Consider the following 8,061-nt stretch of genomic DNA (forward strand, 5'->3'; position numbering starts at 1 on the left):
GGGGGGAAGGGCTAGGGTGGGAGTGTGGCGACATATTATGTCCCCCAGATTGAGCACAGTCCCTCAGGTTCAAATTTCTGTGTTATGCGTTCCCGTTGACTCATGTGGACCTTTTCCAGTGTTGACTCATGTGGACCTTTTCCAGTTGCTATTCCTCAGTAGATGGGGGCATCTGAAGTGGATCTGTATGTGTGTATGTGCACTACAGCAACATGTGTATGTTTGTGTATGGCTCACCGTGATAAGGGGGAAGCCAATGCAACACACAGCCACAGCAGCAGCTTCAGCATGACGGACAGCGTATAAACGTGTCACTGTTTTCTCAAAACCAATGAAAAGTGGGACATTCAGATGACAGAAAGCTGTGTGGGTATAATTACAAACCGCAGAACACCAGGATTATATATATTATACTATACAAGGTAAATTGTCACAGGTGTCCGAAAGGGAGCATAATGTGGAATTTTGGCCCTTTTTAAGTGTGGATTAGTGTCAATTATAATTAGAACAAAAGGGGAAAACCACAGGATTAACACAACATTGTGAAAAGGCTCCAAGCAATTTTTCATTATTGTATTTTTATGTTTCAATACTAATTTATTCTAGCATTATGGTATTTTTTTTTCTTTTCATATTTCTGCAACAGCTGCAAACATCAAAAGACACCTGGAGATCATATGTATTCTGACCTCTGCACTCCCTACAATAGTAAATGATGTTGAGTTGTGTTATTAGATGCTGTGTATGCGTGTCCTATGCTGTACTGTAGTGCATGCTGGTGATTGTGTCATCGAACTTTTGACCCTACCATCTTAAGCGTTGCTCTCTCTCAGCCTGCCTGCTCCACTCTTCTAATTTGAGTTGGCAGCCCTGACAGAAACCCTGTCACAATCTGCCTGCTCAAAAATGGCACTGGCTTCTTTATCACCCGTATTTTAGCAAAGTGTGAAAAGCTAGAGAGGTGGCACATTCTCACCATCTCAGTTGAGCTCATCCCCTTTCTCTCTCCCTTCTACAATAGCCGTGTGTGATTTAGCTGAAGAGGAGGAGATATTAAGCGGTGCTTGATTGCTTTTGAGGTTAGACTGATTGGGCAACGTGATTTCATGATGTATAGTAAACACACAAGCCCACATTCTTAAGCCAAATGGCGTGTTATCTGTACGCATTTTGAGTGTGTTTGCCTACGCTGTATATAGATCTGCGTGTATGTAAACGCTGTAAACAGCAGCCGTAAACATACACGCCACGGGGCGTGTAATTTGGGTTGGGTTAGGAAAATAACAGGGTTAGATTTACTAAAAAAACGAATGTTGCGTTAAGGAAAAGAAGAACGGGGTTGGCTTTAGTGAAAGGAGAAAGCAACAGTTGAGTTTAGGAACCGTGACACGCAGAACGTGCGCCCCGGTCTTCAGGGTGAATGTCTTGTGTTTTATCCATCTGCCGCACCGACCAACCTCCCTACTCAGATTTTTACCATTTCGTTCTACTCACTACAGCGTAAATTCACACACAATCGCAGGGTAATGTCAGTCAATGGAAACCAAATGCTGTTGATATACAGGCTTTAAAGCGAGTATGCATCTTGATAACACGCCAATGATGGCATACGAATTGGCGTGTCATATCTACGCCATTTCATGAGATCAGTCTGGATGGGGAAATAAAACAAGACCTCTGCCCTGAAATGCAGGTGCATTGTTTAAGTTACCCAGTCTGCTAAATCACAAGACATTTTGCTAACTTTTAGTGTGTTCTTATGACAGTACTTTGATTTCTTGTGTTTGCACTTCCATGCCAAGCTGACAGATTGTGATAACTTGGCAAACAATGGTGCCTTTCAAAACCCCTGCAGTTATAAAAAAAAAGAAAAACAGCAATTTCCCCTTTTTGTTATATGAAGAGGTTGCCGCAGGAAACAAGTGGTTCTATAGAAAGAACTAAGACCATGTTGAGAGAGTGAACAAAGGGGAATTATTCTTTAGCTTTTCCAATTCGGCTGTGGATACTGTCAGCAATGTTCAGGAACTATCTCAGCTGCGGTGTCATGGCAACTGCACACACCTCACTAGACATGTACAAAAACACCAGTGAGAGGAACAAAAGCAAAGGTATACAAATGAAAAGGACCATGCATACCCAAAGAAAACACTGGAGTTGTCTATTCCTAAATGAGGTGCTTACAGATGCACACTGTACACAGTGACATAAAACACATGCACTGACAAACATTTGTTAATGTACGTGTCGCAGTGCAAATGTAATTTCCAAGCAGATGGGAATAGAAATGATAATTAGTGAATGGTGAGTATTCCTACTTTTTACTGACTGTTTTCTGTACTTTCACACCATCTCAGAACTATTTTCAAATTGGAAGTCACAAAGAAGGTCTGTTTACCTCTTAGTTGACAGATGTTGGTTCTACTGTATAATGCTATGCATAGTTGGAATAGTTTGCATATGCTAGATGGCAGAGATGGGGACTCGAGTCTGAGACTCGGACATGAGTCGCACTAAAGACGCAGACAGTGACTTCAGACTTGACTTGAGACTCGTCCTCAAAAGACTTTAGACTCAAATCGGGATGCGGGACTCATTAACAATCTTTATTTTTTTTTGGAAACATCTGATAAGCTGAACGTTATTCCCCTCCCTGCGTGACCAAAACCCACGATGGTACACGTAATGCATCTGCTGCACAAGGCCACAGGCCACATATGAGAGAGAGGACAACAAACATATTGACCGCACCGGCAACCGCTGTGCCATTCATCAGAAGCTTGAGACAAGGCCCAAATAAAAGACTCACTGAATTCTAAATATTTGGTTTCAACTTAAAGGCTCATCCACATCTGATTTTATCACGTCCCTGAAAACGCACCTTGATAGGTTAGCAAACATGTATAGCTCAGCCTCAGCATTAACCATCTATAATAGCTTGCTTCTTGCTTTACCTATGACCTACAAAGGAAATGGATAAAGAATTCATAATAACATTTTACAAGCTTTAAATTCCTTATTCTGTATATAGCTTTGCAGTGTTCTGAGCAGCTTGGATGAAATGCAGCAGGTGATACAACACTCATTATAACCACGAGAGACTTGACTTGGACTCAAGCTTAGAGACTTGTATGCATCTCTGCTAGATGGTTTTTAAATGCAAGGCAATGGAAGCGCAATGACTCCTTTACATTAATGATATCTTATAATGTACTGTCATTTGTGTTAATGTGTTGTACTTGTAAAAGTGCAAAAATAAACACTTTAAAATTCTCTTGATCATATTTTCAAATGGCGCACTTTTCATAGATTACGGGCAACACGGCCAGTACCAGTAAGAAGTTCTGTAAAACCCACATACAGTATTTCTAACTAATGCAGCCTCTGTTTTGGTTATTTGCAGCTTTTTCCGATGTATTTTAGGCTTAAGGCTCAGATAACTAATCACCTACTCTCAATGGCGTTACCATTTATACAAGGCCTCCTACACTCATGACCCCTTACTGACCTCAGGCATTTTTCATGGCAAGCCAGCTGGCAATTGGGACACCAGAATTGACATCAGGGTCAACACACAAAACAGTGTGGTGAATAGCTACAATGAAAACCCATAAAATATGCATAACCTTGATGATGGAATGTGAAAACTGAAGAATGTTAAGTTGTCAGTTGTTTGGTGTAAGTTTTTCTTTCTTGTGAAACTAGCTGACAATCTACACTACACAGAACTTCTCCCACTCTATATCTCCTTTTTTCTGTCTCTCTTCCACAGAACCTTTCCGTTAAGAGATGTGGCTAAGATGACCTCTAGCCGTTTTTTTTTATCCAGAACACTATGAGCAAACGGTTTTGCAGATGTGAAGGAAAGGCTTTCAGTATTCGCTAAGGAATGGCCGGTCTCTTGTTGAAGAATATGCTTTTGCCAAGGGAATAATATCCTGCAGTTATCAAAGTGCTCAGACAACTTGCTTTTCTATACACAACCGTCCGAAATGATTTTTTCCATGTGGGAAAACTGCCAAGGCCTCTTCCTCAGATGTTGATGCCCCTGGTTCTCATTGCAGTGTATTACCGTGGATACAGAGACATCCATTCTCATAGGTCATACCGTATCACAGTTTAACTATGTTGGTCAAATTCTTCACGCCTCTGTTCATTCAAAATCTCTCCATTGTCATAAAAAACATCGGATAGTTACGTAAGATTGTGGGTTGATTTAATCATGTTTTGTAATTCTGGAGCATTTTTCATAAAAAAAACTATGAGAAATCTATGAATCTTAGTTGCGTTCTTTTCTTTCGTTAATTCTCAGCAGAATTACATGCCTAGATTCTTGACAGCAGTTTCCTGGCCTTTTCTGCCACCCAATTTCAATGTGTTCAAAAGTCACCGCACCGTGGATTCTTTTTTACAGGTCGTTCTGAAATGATCCTATAAAACTGTAACTTAAATCTCATTTTAACAGAATTTGTAAGGGTCATTATTGAGAATACACAAAGTAATCTGTAATGAGCTCATTACACAGAGTAACAGAGTAAACCATAATTTACAACGTTAACTAACAGCCTTTTATGTAGTGGAGAAGTGATTAACAACTATGTTGCAATGATGCTTACATGAAAATGTTTCCAAGCATATGTAAACAGATTACTGATCCGGATGTTTAATTATAAGCATTGAAGCATACTCATATAAGGGGGCTTTGTACTAAGAGCATGTGACTCAGATTAGCGTAGCTTATTGTATGAGAAAAGGATTTTGCGATTAAAGGCTGTAATTTAGCAAGACAGTTTAATTCTTTGGGCTCTGTCTTAACGATCTAAGCGTCCGGCTTGAAACGCATGGCGCAGGTGCGTTCATGGCGTGTCCAAATCCACTTTTTTACGGAGGTTTAAAAAGAAAAAAAGGCTCCATGCCCCAGGCGCATGGTTGAAAAGGGTTGTACTTAGTGTCTTCATTAATCAAAGGTGTTTTGGGTGTAACATGCAATAAACCAATCAGAGCGTCATCTCCCATTCCCATTAAAAGCCAGGTGTGTTTGTTTCTTGATGCTATCATGATGGCGGATTTGCACCATAATATTTTATTTTTAATCTTTTGCGTGTGTGTATGTGTGACAAGCATAGTGTGTGCGCGCTGTGCACAAGCCTAGGCCCATTTTACTGCGTTGTTAAAATAACAATAAACTGGTGCGCTATTGACTTTAGACCTTCACCATTTGACTTTAGACCATTCACCTGAACACACCTCCCTATAAGACCGGCATGCCCACGGGCGCAGGTGCATTTTTTGCACTATTCAAACAACTGGGCGCAGGACCGTAAATTAACAACTGCGTTGGTCTTAAGAGAGCAGACACTCGGGCTTTGCGCCAAGCCGGCTGTAAGATAGGGCCCCTATTATTTGGGGAGTTTTGCCCAGTAGAACTATTGGAAATACGAATCAAAGCAATTCTGAAATATTCTTTGAATTTGAGCACCAATAAATGCTCTTTCTCAGTGGTTCAATAAATGGAGAACGGCAAGCGCCTTTTACCCAAAACAGAAGCTAACCCCAGTAACATTTCGGGCATGGATGTACAAATACCTAGGGCCAAACAAGGCCGGAGACAACTGTAGGACAGAACACTACAGGTGGGTTTTCACCGGCGACCCGGTAGCTGGTTAGTAAATACGCAGGAAAACAAAAACCGGGAGGGAACATGGGTTATTATGTGGATCAATACTGGGATGTCTCATACACAACTGTGTGAGTCGATTGAATTCAAAAAGTTCGCCACTTTACTCAAACCAAATTTCAAAACACCTGTTGATGTCTGTCTTCTTTAGTCTGTTCGCTGTTTAAGTTTTTCTCGTGAACACGTCAAACACATTCTGCACTTACTGCTGCGTCTTGTGATGACTGTTTACATATCTGTGCTTATCGTCATATGTACATTGTTTGTACCGGTGTTATGGTTGAATACATTGTGAATACATATTTCTATAATTGTATGTTGTTTTTGAGTTATTTTTACATACGTTTTCTGACCTTTTCGAATCCCCCATCTAATCATCCTTGTTACAAAAAAAGACTAAAATAATAATACAAAAAACAACAATAAAAACTAAACTAAAGCAAAGCATTTTCCGAAATAAAAACTAACCTAGCAAACCCCGCATTAAAAACTAATTAAAACTAAACAGAATTTGAAAACAAAAAGTCAAAATGAAATAAAAAATAAAAAATAATGAAAAATGCAAAAATACAATAACCTTGGTTTATTCATTTTATTTGTTTTGTCATGGTCAAAAAAAGAGAATCACAATGTCAATTCTCAGCAAAAAATATTGTGATTCATATTTTTCCCCAAATCGTGCAGGCCTAATGGCAACCCACACAGTCAGCGACGAATTATCTGCAGAGCACTGCATCTGGCTTAGGTAGGTCCTTAAACTTTACATCATTCCTTGGGTTTTTCTTATGTTGTCTATGAAAAATTCAAATACATTAAAAAAAGTCCTACTTCATTAAAACCTATCAGTAGATAAAAAAGGTGCATTTCGTTTTACAAGATGTGGTATGCTGTTAATGCTTAGTTGTACCTGATTATGCAAAACTTATATGACCCTCTGCTAATGTCTTCTATCTCTGCCCTGGTGTAAAGGATCATGACTGGGCAGACATAGAAACACACCACCCACACACACAAATCCACACATCCAGTTTGTGTATGTGTGGTCAGTCTATCTATTTACGACTCAAACATAGTTCAGTGTATTATACAGAGGGTCAAAGATATGGAACAGTCTTCCCACTTCACTCATTGAGGTTTCTAAAGAACAGTTTAAAAAGAGTAAAATTGTTGTTCCTAAGTTGTCTGAATTTTCCATATGGGTTTGTGCTCTAAATGTAATTTTAAATCGTTTTATACAAAGAAATTGGTTTTGTTTGAGTTTTTTGCTTTTTTACATAATAATATATCAATTGTTTTTAAATTGCTAAATGTAATTGTTTCTATGGAGATGCCACTTATTAAGCCCCCAGAGGGTTTTTTTTGGCAATTGTCCATCACATCTTTTTGTGAGACATATAACACTGTTTTAATGTTTTTGTTGTGAAAATAAAATAAATCAAATCTCTGTCTTGGTGACCTGTGTTTTTCTCTTTTTTTTCTCTTTGTGTATATGTGTTTTTTTATTTGTGTGTGTCAGTGTTGCTCTTTGGTTTGACATGTATAAAGGTAGGAGCTTGAGATTTCACTGTGTTGTGTGTTTTGTGCTTTTGTGTGTGTGTATGTATGCATTTTGTCAGCAATAAGTCCACAGAGTTAACTCTATCATGTGGTTGGTGTTGACATTTGTACCACCAACTTACCTCAGAGAGGAATTTGGCAAAGCATGCAGCTCTGACAGGGAAAAGGGCTACTCTGTATTAACAGATGCCAGCATATGTAACTGGGGGGCTCTTTGAGTGTTGAAGATGGTGCCAATGTTGGGGGCCCTGGGGGGGTTGGCTTGTGATTCAAGCAAAGTGAGAGGGCAATGGACACTACAGTATATTGTCTCTTTAATAGCTTGTCATGGTGACACATACACTATCTCCCTATTTCCCCTCATACTCTGGCCCCAGTGTACTGTAATTAGGGATGAATTCAGTGATTCCTGCCCACCATCTGTCACTATCGAGTTCCCTACCTCAGCCCTTCACATGATCTAAACACTGGTGGACCTACTTGCACCCCATTTCTTAATTAGCTTTTTTGTGTATGTTAACTGCATACTAATAGTTTACAGTATGTACTTCATGCTATTATTCATGTTGTAAAGTACTATTTTTGTGGGTATTACACAATTGAATTTCTTGAGTTGGCTGCATGTAGGTGTTTGCACTTATAAGTACTACAAACAAATCTGTGTACAACCATTTTAATGACAAGAATTAATAAAATATGTGCATTTATCAACGTCAATCAAAATGCAACTTTGGAAACTACTAGCCTACTACCACTATTTTGCCTCTTTTATCTGAGTGGGGAGTGCCCCAAGGCTCTGTGCATGGACCTCTTTAATATAGTATAAC

This window comes from Etheostoma spectabile, chromosome 4, assembly GCF_008692095.1.
Source record: "Etheostoma spectabile isolate EspeVRDwgs_2016 chromosome 4, UIUC_Espe_1.0, whole genome shotgun sequence".
NCBI classification, from domain to species: domain Eukaryota; kingdom Metazoa; phylum Chordata; class Actinopteri; order Perciformes; family Percidae; genus Etheostoma; species Etheostoma spectabile.